This window comes from Carcharodon carcharias, chromosome 3, assembly GCF_017639515.1.
Source record: "Carcharodon carcharias isolate sCarCar2 chromosome 3, sCarCar2.pri, whole genome shotgun sequence".
NCBI lineage: Eukaryota > Metazoa > Chordata > Chondrichthyes > Lamniformes > Lamnidae > Carcharodon > Carcharodon carcharias.
This window is the reverse complement of record NC_054469.1, coordinates 20,086,039-20,100,344: the sequence shown is the minus strand read 5'-3', so window position 1 is coordinate 20,100,344 and position 14,306 is coordinate 20,086,039. Positions and strand designations below refer to the sequence as shown.

At 48.0% G+C, this 14,306-nt stretch overlaps 1 protein-coding gene across 1 annotated transcript in view; it reads right to left on the bottom strand.

Moving 5' to 3' along the window:
* Positions 1-14,306, bottom strand: part of acvr2ba (activin A receptor type 2Ba) — a 228,120-nt gene that overhangs the window by 57,912 nt on the left and 155,902 nt on the right. The gene's annotated exons all lie outside the window — the stretch shown is intronic.

Sequence of the window (14,306 nt, the reverse complement as noted above, 5' to 3'; positions counted from 1 at the left end):
CTGACCTGCTGAGCAATTCCAGCCGTCTCGGCCTTTAGTTCAGATTTCCAGCATCTGCAGTATTTTGTTTTTGAAGCAGTGAACATCTTTTGGGCTTTGTCTTTTTTTTTTAAACTCCCAAAAGCTATAAGCTGACGAGCGGGAGGAAGTGAGTGGGGGTGGGGGGGAGGGGGAAAGAGATGGTGGGGGAGAGATGGTGGGGGAAGATGCAATCGAAACGACAAGCTTCTGTTACATGACTCCCCATCCTCCCCGCACCGTTCACGTTAGAATCAAGCTGCAATAGAGTGCGTGCTTTAAGTTGGTAATTATGGGTAACTGCCCCCAATTGAGGAAAGGTTAGGGAATCGGTGAAGGAGTATAAAAACCAACTCACACTTGGGTGTTTGGTGGGGGGGGGGGACTAGAGATATCTGTGTCATTAGTCTTAGAAATAAACTTACCATCTTAAGGAAAAGAACTGCCTTCAAGATTCATCCTTTCCTCAATAGTAACATTAACACCCACCTCACACGACTCTGCCCACCCACCGCTTTTTTAAAAACATATAAAATCGACAACTCTGGCAGATTTACACACACACGAATTAGGAGCAGAAGTAGGCCATTCAGCCCCTCGAGCCTGGCTGATCCGACTGTGGCCTCAACTCCACATTCCCCCTTCCACCGATAGCACACGAAATAGCCGCGGGAGTAGGCGATTGGGCCCCTCGAGCCTGCTACGCCATTCATTAAGATCATGGCCGGTCTGTTTGTGTTTTGAATTCCACATTCCCATCTACAACCTAATAAATTTTGATTCCCTTGCCTAACAAGAATCTATCTACCTCTGCCTTAAAAATATTCACTGGCCCCGCCTCCAGCACCTTCGGAAGTAGTGAGTTCCAAAGTCGCACAACCCTCAGAAAAAATTCTCCTCATCTCTGTCCTAAAAGAACAACCCCTAATCTTAAAACTGATAACCTTTGACTCCCTTGTTAAGTCAAGAATCCATCTACCTCTGCCCTTAAAAATATTTACTAACCCTGCTCCTCCATTCTCTGGGGGAACAGAGTTCCAAAGATTCAGAATCCTCGAATAGGAGAAAAAAAAAATTCTCCTCCTCTCAATCTTAAAAGGGAGACCCCCTTATTTTTAAAACTGCCCCGTAGTTCTATATCTAAGCTAGTTCTATTTCTTTCTCTTCATCGTGTTACTCATGTCGTGCTTTATTGATACTGAAATTCATGCAGAACAGTCACTCTCTCGGCCCACGCTATTCCGTTTTAAACAATGTGCCTTAACATGCTTTGTCCGTGACATTAGTGATTAGTCACTCAAAGCAGCTCCCATTTCTTCGTCACTACTTCAGCTCGGTTGCGCACACAATTGCATAGTATTACACAGCTCAGAAACAGGCCATTTGTTCCATCAGTGTCGTTTTGGCACCCCACCAGGGAGCTGAAGTATTTCTTTTTAAGAAACATACTTTTTACAAAGTATTTAGATGAGCACTTGAAAGGCCATAGCGTACAGGGCTACGGGGCAAGTGCTGGAAAATGGGATTAGAGTAGATAGGTGGCTGATGGCCAGCATGGACTCAAAGGGCCGAAGGGCTTGTTTCTGGGCTGTATAACTATGACTCTAAGGCTCCTCCCTTCCTCTGATCTTGTCATTCTATCCTTCTAATTCTTTTCCCCTCTCACATGTTTGTCTAAACTCTCCATAAATGCGTCCCTGCTATTTGCCCAACCCCCTCCCTGCGATAGCTAGTTCCATATTCTGACCACCCTCCGGAAAAAGAAATCTCTCCTGAATTCCTGATTCGATTTATTGGTAAGTTGCTTACACTTGTTGCCCACACTTCCCCAAACATTCCCTCTAGCCTGTAATTGTGAGATTTCTTTTTTAACAATTCCAAGTCAACATGGTGCGAAAAGCCTTTTCTAAACACTTGGCTAAAAGCTCAATTAAGGGAGACAGTGACGTAATGGTAATGTTATTGACTATTTACCCTGGGACCTAGACTAATACCGTGAGGTCATGAGTGTTTCCAGCATTTAGCAAATCCACAAATTTAAACTTAGTTAATAAATCCAGTTTATAACTGGATGCGAAAGCTAGTCTCAGTAATGTCGACCACGAAACTATCATCGATTGCTGTTAAAAACCCACCCGGTTCACTTCAGGGAAGGAAATCTGCCATCCTTACCCGGTCTGGCCTACACGTGACTCCAGACCCACAGCCATGTGGTTGACTCTTAACTGCCCCCTAAAAATGGCCCAGCAAGCCGCTCAGTTCAAGGGCATTTAGGGCAACATATTCTAGTCTTGCCAGCGACGGTCAGGTCCAAAGAAAGAATCACAAAGCAAGTTGGTGGGGGAGAGCAAGAGCTGAAAAAGGAGGGGGAGGGGGAATTGCCGGTTCACTCACCCTAGTTTTACAGACAGGGTGTGGATTACTGACCCACAGGAGTTCCAAACCTCTACTAACTAGCGGGGAGGTTCTGAATGGGGTTCTGACGGTAAGGGCGTACAGCATGGTGGGATGAGAAGAGAACCAAAGAGAATCACTCAATACCTATGGCAGTGCCTGTGGAGACACCTAAAGAGGACTGGGAGCAGCTTTGGTCAGACTCGAGAGCTCAGTTGTAACACAGGAAGACCAAAACAATAACAGAAATATGGGGTCAAATGACCCTTAAATTCACATCTCTGAAACCCAGAACAAATGGTCCCAAACAATTCTATAAAGATTAAAATGAATGCTGAATGTCATCTCCAAGGGTATGAAGGGCTTAGAGGGGGTTCAGAAAAGATTAAGAGAACAGTTCCAGGGATGGAATTACCTGGAAAAACTCAGCAGGTCTGGCAGCGTCGGCGGAGAAGAAAAGAGTTGACGTTTCGAGTCCTCATGACCCTTCAACAGAACTCAGTTCTGTTGAAGGGTCATGAGGACTCGAAACGTCAACTCTTTTCTTCTCCGCCGACGCTGCCAGACCTGCTGAGTTTTTCCAGGTAATTCTGTTTTTGTTTTGGATTTCCAGCACCTGCAGTTTTTTTGTTTTTAGTTCCAGGGATGGGTGACTTCAGTCTCAGGGACAGAATAGAGATCTTTAGAGAGAAGATTGGGGGGGTGGGTGGGGTGAGATTTGACAGAGGTGTGTTTGAAATCATGAAGGGTCTTGACAGAGTAGATAAGGAGAAACTGCCCGCATTAGTGGAAGGGTGGAGAACCAGAGGGCAGAGATTTACGGTGAGTGGCTGAAGAACTAAAAACGACAGGAGGATAAACTTTCTGCAGCGAGTGGCTAGGATCTGGAATGCTCTGAGTGTGTGGTGGGAGGGAGCAGGTTCAATCGGGGCATTCAAGAGGGAATTAGATAGTTATCCAAAGAGAAAGACTTTGCAGGTGCTTCTATGGCCTGAAACTCTCTTAGCAGCAGCTGCCTTTTTATTCAGTCCAATGGGGACTGTGGTGGTGGAAGAAAAGCATCAAATATAGTCGTTGATTAATAGCAACTGGTAACACATCATTGGCCAAACTTCAAAGAGCCAGTGCTTCAAGCCTAGTCTTGATCTGCCAGTGACTCGTTACTATAATAGACAAGGCTCCCAACAAACATACTACTTTTAACCTTCCTCCCCCTCAGCACACTGACCTTCCTCAGATATGGAGGAGCAGCAACTCTATGGGCAGATGTTACGGTGCAACTCTGATATCCCTTTTACCCATTTTCTCATCTTTGCCAATCAGCAGATGCTGAGAGGGGCGACTCGGTTTGCCATTAGGTTGCAGTTTAACTCAATTCGTCACAAAATTTGACTGACGCCTTCAAAATAAAAGGGAGTTCCCCTCCGAGTCTGAGGACAGTTAATGCTGTGAGCGGTCATGGTCTGTGAGGATTGACACTGCTGTCAGCCTGAGCAATTATCCGGTAGCATGCATACCTCTGAGTCACAAGGTCTGACTTCAGGACCGGAGTGCTTCAGTGTAGTACTAAAGGCGTGCTGCACTGTCAGGGGCGCTGCCTTTCGGATGAGACATTAAACCAAAGCCCCATCTGCCTTCTCGGCCGGATGCAGAAGTCCTGCTTTCAAAGGAGAGCAGGCGAGTTCTCCCTGGTGCCCTGGCCAATATCTATCCCTCAATCAACATCACAAAAACAAATTACCTCTAAGTAATCAAATTGTGGGAGCTTGCTGTGTGCAAATTGGCTGCTACATTTCCAACATTACAACAGTGACCACACTTCAGAAGCACTTCGAGACATCCGGTGGTTGTGAAACATGCTAAATAAAGCAAGTCTTTCGTTTTTTAAATATCATGCCACAGTCTGCCTCAAGGTCCCTCGCTTTGGAGAGGTGGGAGAAAGTCAAGAACAGACCAGGCAGGATGGCTGCCCTTGAATGTCACTGTACAACTCCTTTAAATAGCACACACACACACACTCGTGTCCGGATTTGACCTGGGTGACAATCCCTATGATTGTACAGTTTGCGTATACTTACAGCCTGTGACTGTGACATGGAGTTCTAGATTCTTCAGCCAGAGAAAGCAGCCCTTCAGCATCTACACCTTCAAGCCCCCTTTAACGAGACCACCTCTCGTTCCTCTGAATTCCAAAGAATATAGGTCTTGATCTCTCTTTATCGGGCAACCAATCCTCTTATCCCAGAGATCAAGCCTCCCTAAGGCATGCATATCCTTCCTTAGGTAAGGAGACCAAAACCATTCACAGTACTCTAGCTGTGGACTCACCAAAGCTCTGTATAAGTGCTGTTTGGGTTATTTGCCTAATGGCTCATGTCAAGCTAAAATATTTATTTAACGTACGACTTAAAAGGACAAATTAGATTAGGTTATCAGCTCGTGAACGCTCCGCTCGGAAACAGATCAGCTAATTTCCTATAGATCACTGAGCACTCCCTTCACGTTGAGCAGCTGGGAGGCAACAAGTCATCTCTCACAGCTCCAGCAATGGTTCCAATCAACTCAGTTTGAAATCAGACCAGTCTGATTGATGCTGTGCACCCAGAAGGCCAGACACTAAACACCTGGTGCTAAAGCAGAACTCAGTTCTCCTTCTCCACGCGCTGCTATGTCTCATCCTGGTTTGTTAATCCTACCCTGGCCTCATCACAACCCCCACTTACCCCACCCCATCCCCTCCAGCCCCACAACCCTCAGAGAACCCTGAACATCTCCAATGCTGGCCTCTTGCGCGTCCCTCATTTTAATCACTCACCGGTGTCCATGCCTAGGGCCCAAGCTCTGATATATCCTCCCTACACCTCTCTGCCTCTTCCCCCCTCCTTTAAGACACTCCTTAAAACTGACCTCCTTGACAAAGCTTTTGGTTGTCGGCCCTAATGTCTCCTCACTTGGCTGGGTGTCAATGTTTGTTTGTGAAGCACAGTGCGACATCCGCTACAGGAAAGGCACTGTATGAATCCAAGCTGTTGTGCCCAGTGATGCAGGGTTAATGAGATTTTCAGTCAGCCAATCATTAGCAGAAGCAGCAAAAACAAAAACTGGAACTCAAATCATCATTCCGCTCCTCCTCCCTCCAACCCCGCCCTTCAGCCTTATCTGGTTTAGGAAGGGTCGCCAACCTTTCAGGATTAACCTGGAGACTCCTGGAACTGAAGGTCAATCGCCAAGCCACAGCATTGCACAACCCTGCAGTAAAATCACGGGGACACCAACAAAGATGGGGTTTTATTTTTGTTATTTTCTTTGAACATTTCTCTTTACCAGATATTGAAGACTGTGTGTGGGGGTGGGGGGTTGTTGGGGAGAAGAAAGGCTGTTTGGCTGATAGTCAAGCGTCATCCAATTGGATAATGAGTCTTTTTGCTTTCCAATTGGTGTAGGAAGGCAGTACGTCACAATGATGGATGTGTTGGCCAACTAAGGGCTGGAACATGTGATGAAATCGTCAGGAGATAGTTAAACCAGTTGGCAACCCTGGGTTTACAGCAGGACAAAACTTGACGGACAGCAATTTACATTGACTCTAGACCTACTCTCATTAAAAAAAAGTCTGAGCACCTCCTCAATATTGTGTCCAACCCCAATTTTATTTTATTACCCACAGCTATAGGGAAATATTGTGACTTCCTGCAATCTCCTGATGGCTCAGTAGCTCCAGCCTGGCTTCTTACACATGATTTATTGAGCTTATTTTAACTTAATCACTGCATTTTATCTGTCCAACCAGAGAGATTCGAAGTGCGCTAGGCTAGCTGAAAAACTACCGAGGGCCTTAAACCAAGGTCATTAAACATCAGTGGACAAACCGGGTTTCAGTCATACTGTGACTGCCCCCGGAGTAACACGGAACACAGCTCGGAAGTAATGTAGAGAAATGGATTCATCCTGTTAGTAAGGAGCAGAATACAGGTAGGAATAAAAGGCAGAAAATGCTGGAAAAACTCAGCAGGTCTGGCAGCATCTGTAAGAGAGAAAGAAACAGAGCTAACGTTTCAAGTCCGTCTGACTCTTCTTCAGAGCTTTTGTTTATTTTGTTTTCATCAGCACACAGGTAGGATTGGATATAAATACCTTGCCCTGATGTTGATTCAATGCATGTACCAAGAGGAGGAGGAGGTTGGAAATACATTTTTTTTCTTTTGACAGTAAACTCCCTACATCTCCTATTTCTTTTCCCCCTCTGCTGAGTGATTACTCTTGTGGCTTCTGAGCGTCTCTGAACTCTGACTGGATTTTACTCTATTGCTATCCCCAGTCCCTTCCATCTGATGCCCTTGACTTCCACGCTGCAGTCAGGACTGGTGGCTTTTTCGATTAAGAGCTCCATGCTGCTGGACCATCATTCCCCTCCCAGTCAGAATACAGATTCTTGCATTAGGCAGTCAGGCCCGTCTATCATTATTATCAACGACGACGTTGATTCATTCCTGCCCTTCGTCACTAAAGCTGCTGAATCTTGCTCAGGGAATTCTGTCTTCCACCAACCATGGCTCCTTATGAATTCCCCACTTCACTTTAACCCACCGATGTTAACCTTATGCCGTTTAGGCAATAAGCTCGAGAATTCCCTTTCTAAACCGCGACACTTTTCTACTCTAAGACGGTTTAAAATGAAGCGTTTAATTGGCCCCTCCTCCACTGGCTCTGGTGCCCATTTTTAGGATGTTTCGCTACCTTAAATCATTGACGTAAATGCAAATATTGCTGAAGAAAAAGAGAGATATGCTATTGAAGCTTTTCATCTTGCACTCAGCAGGACAGTCCGCAAGAATACCAACAGTAAAGGGAACAACAATTTATACTGCATGAAAAGAGAGTGCCAATTGGTTGGCAAGTGGACTCCAGTTGGTAGAGGCGTCACCATGGAGAATACAGCATGGAACAGTTAACTGCCACGCTTTTGTTCAAATTCAAGCCAGGCAGGTTGGCACTGATTGGTCAAGGCATTGCCATGGGGAATGGACCAACCTCCTTGAGGGAATGGCTGTCCCTCAAGCTTTTATTCTATTGAAAAATGCACAGTTGTTGTGTGTGTGTGTGTGTGTTTTTTTTTGTTATTCCTTCATGGGATGTGGGCATCGCTGACTACAGCCAGCCGTTATTGCCCATCCCTAACTGCCCTTGAATTTAGTAGCTTGCTATAGGGCCATTTCAGAGGGCAGTTAAGAGTCAACCACATTACTGAGTTTGGAGTCACATGTAGGCCAGGGGCCAGGGAAGGAATGCAGATTTCCTTCCCTAAAGGACATCAGTGAATCAGACGGGTTTAATAAAACCGATGATTTTATTTATTTAATTTAAATTCCAACAGCTGCCAGGGTGGGATTTGAACCCATGTCCCCAGGGTGTTAGCCTGGTTCTCTGGGTTATTTTGTCGAGTGACATTACCACTACACCACCGTCTCCCTACACCACTGTCTCCCTACAGCAAAGACACTGGTATCCTCCCAGAGCTTTGCTCATGGTCTAGAGGGTGTAGAGGGGAGAAAATCATAGCCGTCACCATCAGACACCCACCAAAATGCAGGGCTCACAGGGAAGCATCACATTAATTTTAGAATGCTACCACCTTAGAAGGTTCACTCATTCGACTGATATGAAGGTTCACTTGACTGATACCTGGGATGGAGGGGGTGGGGGAAGGTGGGGGGCAGGGGGGGTGGTAGTGCAGGGGTATTATCTTATGAGGAAAGGTTGGACAGGTTAACCTAAATCCATTACAAAAACAGAATTACCTGGAAAAACTCAGCAGGTCTGGCAGCATCGGCGGAGAAGAAAAGAGTTGACGTTTCGAGTCCTCATGACCCTTCAACAGAACTAAGTAAAAATAGGAAAGGGGTAAAATATAAGCTGGTTTAAGTGTGGGGGGGGGGGGGGGGGGGCGGGTGGTGTGGTTGTAGGGACAAGTAAGCAGTGATAGGAGCAGATAATCAAAAGATGTCACAGACAAAAGAACACAGAGGCGTTGAAGTTGGTGATATTATCTAAACAAATGTGCTAATTAAGAATGGATGGTAGGGCACTCAAGGTACAGCTCTAGTGGGGGTGGGAGGGGCATGAAAGATTTAAAAATAATGGAAATAGGTGGGAAAAGAAAAATCTATATAAATTATTGGAGAAAACAAAAGGAAGGGGTAAGAAACAGAAAGGGGGTGGGGATGGAGGAGGGAGTTCAAGATCTAAAGTTGTTGAATTCAATATTCAGTCCGGAAGGCTGTAAAGTGCTTAGTCAGAAGATGAGGTACTGTTCCTCCAGTTTGCGTTGGGCTTCACTGGAACAATACAGCAAGCCAAGGATGGACATGTGGGCAAGAGAGCAGGGTGGAGTGTTAAAATGGCAAGCGACAGGTCATTCTTGAGGACAGACCGCAGGTGTTCTGCAAAGCGGTCGACAGTTTACGTTTGGTCTCTCCAATGTAGAGGAGACCGCATTGGGAGCAACGAATGTAGTAGACTAAGTTGGGGGAAATGCAAGTGAAATGCTGCTTCACTTGAAAGGAGCGTTTGGGCCCTTAGACGGTGAGGAGAGAGGAAGTGAAGGGCAGGTGTTACATCTTTTGCGTGGGCATGGGGAGGTGCCGTAGGTGGGGGTTGAGGAGTAGGGGGTGATGGTGGAGTGGACCAGGGTGTCCCGGAGGGAACGATCCCTACGGAATGCCGACGGGGGGATGAAGGGAAGATGTGTTTGGTGGTGACATCATGCTGGAGTTGGCGGAAATGGCGGAGGATGATCCTTTGAATGTGGAGGCTGGTGGTTCTGTCGAAGGGTCATGAGGACTCGAAACGTCAACTCTTTTCTTCTCCGCCGATGCTGCCAGACCTGCTGGGTTTTTCCAGGTAATTCTGTTTTTGTTTTGGATTTCCAGCACCCGTAATTTTTTGTTTTTATAACCTAAACCCATTGGTGTTTAGAGGAATGAGAGGTGATTTAATTGAAAAGTACAAGATCCTGAGGGGGCCTCAGATGCTGCGGGGATGTTTCCACTTGTGAGGAAAACTAGAGCTAAGGGACCCAGTTTAAAAATAAGGGATCTCCCATTTAAGTCGGAAACGAGGAGAAATTTTTTCCTGAGAGTTGATAGACTGTGGAGCTCTCTTCCCCAGAGAGTAATGGAGGCAGGGTCAATGAATATTTTCAAGGCTGTTAGTTAGTTAGATTCTTGATTGACAAGGGAGCCAAAGGGTACAGGGGGTAGGAAGGAAAGTGGAGTTGTTGAGGCCACAATCGGATCAGCCATGATCTTATCCAATGGCGGAGCAGGCTCGAGGGGCCGAGTGGCCTACTCCTGCTCCTAATTTATATGGTCAGATGTACAAATGGTTTGTAATTTTCCCTTCATTAGCCCACCGCAGTGGCTAATTACAGTTCACCTCTGCCATCCTAGCTGGGACCAGGTAAGTCATTATCGATGGATAGTCAATCCTCAGATCTCTTGGCCTACCTGGCTCGGTACCACGCGGCATGGCGACTTTATTAAAGCGTACTGGGAGCTCGCGGGAGCAAGTTTTGAGTTCAGAAGTCACGACGAGCAACGCATAAAAACCTGGCCCCTGCCTCGTTGCCTGTTACGAGTCAGCTCCGAGCTCCCTGCGACCAACGGGGGAAAAAAAAATTACAGAGCATCGAGGACACAAGTGACGGCAACATTTGTTGAACGCAAATGGCCAGCACATGTTGGTGCTCCCCTTTCAAAGCCGCTATTTATGAGGTCGCAAAGCAAACTTGGCCAACTGAAGGCCGCGAACCTGAAAGAACGTGCAATCTTTATTTCATCTGACACCTTGTAAAAGATGACTAAATGGCCTCCTTCCACTCTTACAAGGAATGCTGAACTCCATTATGGCAGCTTGAGTTACGCCGAGCACTGCCTGGAAAGGAACTTACTGCACGGTTGTTTCACTGGGAGTCGAGGGACAGGACAGGATAGGAAGGAAGGAAGAAAGAAAAAGGAAAGAATGGAACAGAGAGAGAAAAATAAAAAGCACTTTTATGCAATCGCTTTCACAACCTCCAGGTGATCGGTTTTTGATGTTGGAGTTGATCGGTAACCGTTGAACAACACAGAAATAATTGGCCCTGCTCCTCTTCAGATGGTGCTGGAACACCATGACCTCCAGCTCCCACCCAATCCTATTCACATTTACTTGCCTAGGCAGACGGTGCCTCTGACAGTTGCAGCACTCCCTCAGTACTGCACTGCAGTAATTGAGGCTGTAGTCTTTCCTACTGCCTACTGTCACATGGTCGTTCTTGGAGACTCCCACCAACGAGCCCTAAACGCGGGTAATCCGGGAGGGCCGGGCTGTCTGGCCAAGGGCCTGGTTCAAGCACGTCGCTTCCGAAAAGCTCTCTGTCCTGAAGTTACCGGTTTCCGGTAGAAGCCCGTCCGGAGTGTCAAGTCATTACGTGCACTGAAGCGTCGGCCAGGAGTTTGCACTCAAGTGTCTCGATCAGGGCCCGAACCCACAACCCTTGACACGAGACTTGAGGGTGCTGTCCACTCAGCGGCGACTCACAAGAAAGTAATGGGGAGAGACGGCACAAATGGGCTCTCTCCCTGTACGAGGCCGAGTGGATTGGGAAAGGAAGGCCGGGGGGGGGGGGGGTGAGACAGGACCCAATCCGATCCTGCGGCCGGTCACATCCGTTTATCTTCTGAAGACTCGGTGCTTCAGCCAGACTTAAGCTCTCAAAAGGAAGATAAAGACTGAGCGTCTTTCATGCACCTTTCGGATGAGATGTCAAACTGAGGTCCACCCCCCCCCCCCACCCACTACCACCTGCCCTCTCAGGTGGATGTAAAAGATCCCGTGGCACCATTTCAAAGAGGAGTCGGGGGGATTCTCCCCAGTGCCCTGGCCAATATTTATCCCTCCATTAACACCACACAAAATAGAGGATAGTCTGCTCACCAAGACATTTGCTGTTTGAGAGAGTTTGGCCTGTGCAAATGGCTGCCACTTTTCACTCTGCACTTCAAAAAGGACTTCGTCGGCTGCCAAGTGCTTTGGGCCATCCCGTGGTCATGAAAGGCGCTATCTAGATGCACGTCTTGCATTCCACACTTCCAGTTTCCTCAAGGAGCGCTGCACTTCAGTCCTGTGAGCAGGGGCTGCTCTCACACCCCAGCAAAGCGACCCCTGCTCAGGTGCAGGCCCAAGCAACGAATGTGGGTGCAGAGCTGTGCGGTCATGGGAGTCATCACAGCCAAAGCCAGGCCCCCTGCCCTCCCACCAGGTGCAACAACAGGAACAATAGGCGGGCCATTCAGCCCCTGAGTCTGTTCAGACCCATTCAACGCGATCGCTGCTGATCTTTCAACTAGCTCCATCTACCCAGCTCGACTCCATGTCCCTTCACACCCCTTTCGCTGGCTGGCAAAGATTTCCCGATCGTGGATTGAAACCTATTATCGGAGCGTTTAGCGGGAGGGGGTTCCACATCTGGTGTTTTCCTAGCTCCCCCTAGCCCCACCCTGCCCCCCCCCAAGCAGCTGTGCATTTTGCAGTAAATCAGGGGTGGCCGTGATGGGGCCATTGAGTTGCAAAGATCACTTTTCGCTCACTTGAGGACCGATGTCTCCTGGCAAACCACACCTTCTGATGCTGTAGCTTTTCTACTAAAGCAAAAGGCAAGTTTTGTGGGAGAAGTCAGCTTTGAACCGGGCTGGGTAAGCGATCAATGCTGCAGGCTGCTTCTGTCAAATTCCCTGTTGCTGCTATTACTGCTTTTTTGAAACAATTACTTTGCTCAAACGTACCAAATAAAATTGAAAAGCCCTGCTCAGGCTGCAGCAAAGTGCAGGCCCTCACACACCGTCTGCAGCCAGGTACATGAATTTCAGGCACAGCCGAATGAGGTTTGACCATATGTAGTAGCCACATTGTTAGCAGCCATGGGACTAAAGGCCGACCAATAATAATACTGTAAACGTTCAGGTCTTTCTTCCTGTTCTCTTTATAGCACAGCTTGTGACAACACAGGAGGAGGACGTTTGGCCCATCATGTCTCTGCTGGCTCTTGCAAAGAGCAATCCAGTTCGTCCCCACTCTTTGCCAACTGGCCCTGACAAAATTTTTCCTTTGCGAGTTTATATCCACTTACCTTTTGGAAGATATTGTTGACCATCCTTTCAGGCAGTGCCAATCCAGGTCAAAGCCAGCCCCCCCACCCCCAGCATCACCAGGTGCAACCACAGGAACAGTAGCGGGCCATTCAGCCCCTCGAGCCTGTCCAGCCCCCTTTCAACAAGATCGCTGCCGATCTTTCGCCTAACTCCACCCGACCAGCTGCTTAAAGAGAAAACCTCGCCCCTCGCCTCCCGTCTCGGAATCTCGAAGCCTCACCTCCCACCTGGTTCCTTTATCAATTATCGTAAATCTGCATCGATGGACCCAGTTTCTCTCTAGCTGCTCTGTCTAAACTCTTCATCGTTTTGAACGGGGTGGTGATCCAGCCGAGGGCAGCTCCTCGGCCCAGTTCTCCACGTCTCGTGGTCTTGCACTTTCCTCTTCGCTTGCTTGCTAGCGCCTCCCATTTTCAACTTCAGTGAGCAATCGGAATAGGGGCGAAGAATATACCAGGTGATTTCCCGCTGCCTTCCTTGTGTGTGCTTAAAGGAAACACAAGTCCACTTCCCGAAGGATCCTCCTTGGAGCAGCTTCTGACCCTCGAGGTTCTAGCTCTTCCATCATCCCGCCGTAACCTTGAGCTTGAAACCCCTACCCGAGCTGGGGGCAGCTCCCAAAGGGGCAGGGACAACCGCCACCCACCAGGGTCTCCAATAGCAGGGCCGTTTGAGCAGGATCGTTTTGAATGTCTCCGTTAAACCATCCCCTGGATTTGGCCAGACACGAAACTGGGCCGAAGCGATGAAGTCGCCCACAGTTGTGGTTTCTAGCAATCTCCACGGGTGACGTGGCTCCTCAGTTCCCAAATGGATGGACCATTTCAAGAGCCTCGAGGCCAAGCTAAGGGGTCGCAGGTCTATTCTTCCTGTCAGCTGGAAGGGGCGTTACCCAAGGTGTTTCTCAGGCTCCTCCACTTAGATAGGATATAGAGCACAGGATCAGGCTATTCGGCCCAACCAGCGTTTGCTCCACCTGAGCCTTTTTTCATCCTTCCTCATCTGACTCTTGTCAACCTAACTCTCCACTCAAACTCGCCCTCATCTGTTTATCCAAGCTTCCCCTTAAAGGCACCCAGACTCCCTATGTTAGTGAGTTCCACATTCTAACTACCCTCTGGACTTCTTCTGAATTCCCAGTTTGATTTCTTGCTGATTAAACTTACTTTGATGGTCTCCAACTTTGGTCTTTGTAACAAGTGAAAACCCTCTTAGTGCACCTCTCAAAACCTTTCATGATTTTTTAAAGATCTCCATTAGGTTGCCTTACAGAAGGATTGTACCAAGCTTCCTTAAGAGCGCCAGCGACCCAGAGAGAGACACACCGAGGTGGAGAGAGAGACAGAGAGTGTCAACAGATTTAAACAATGGAATACAGATTACAGCAGACATTTTCCTCAAGCGATGCTGTGTCCTAGTCCTTGAGCTGACAAATGACTGACATCATCGACCCCGAGTCCAGTTTGAAAACCTCAGCAATTTTACTACTTCCCCTGAAGGGCAGTAATCTAGGCCTTACAGCTTGTCATTGTGTCAGTGTTTGACCAACAAAGTCCCCACTCAACTTGAAAGGCCAACATGCTCGACATACGACACGAGAACGCCGGGGGGCGGGGGGGGGGGGTGTTGGAGGAGGCAGAGCACGGGGGTAGTGGGGGGGGGGGGCGGAGAGCAGGAGAGAGGGAGGGTGAGGGAGAGCGCACA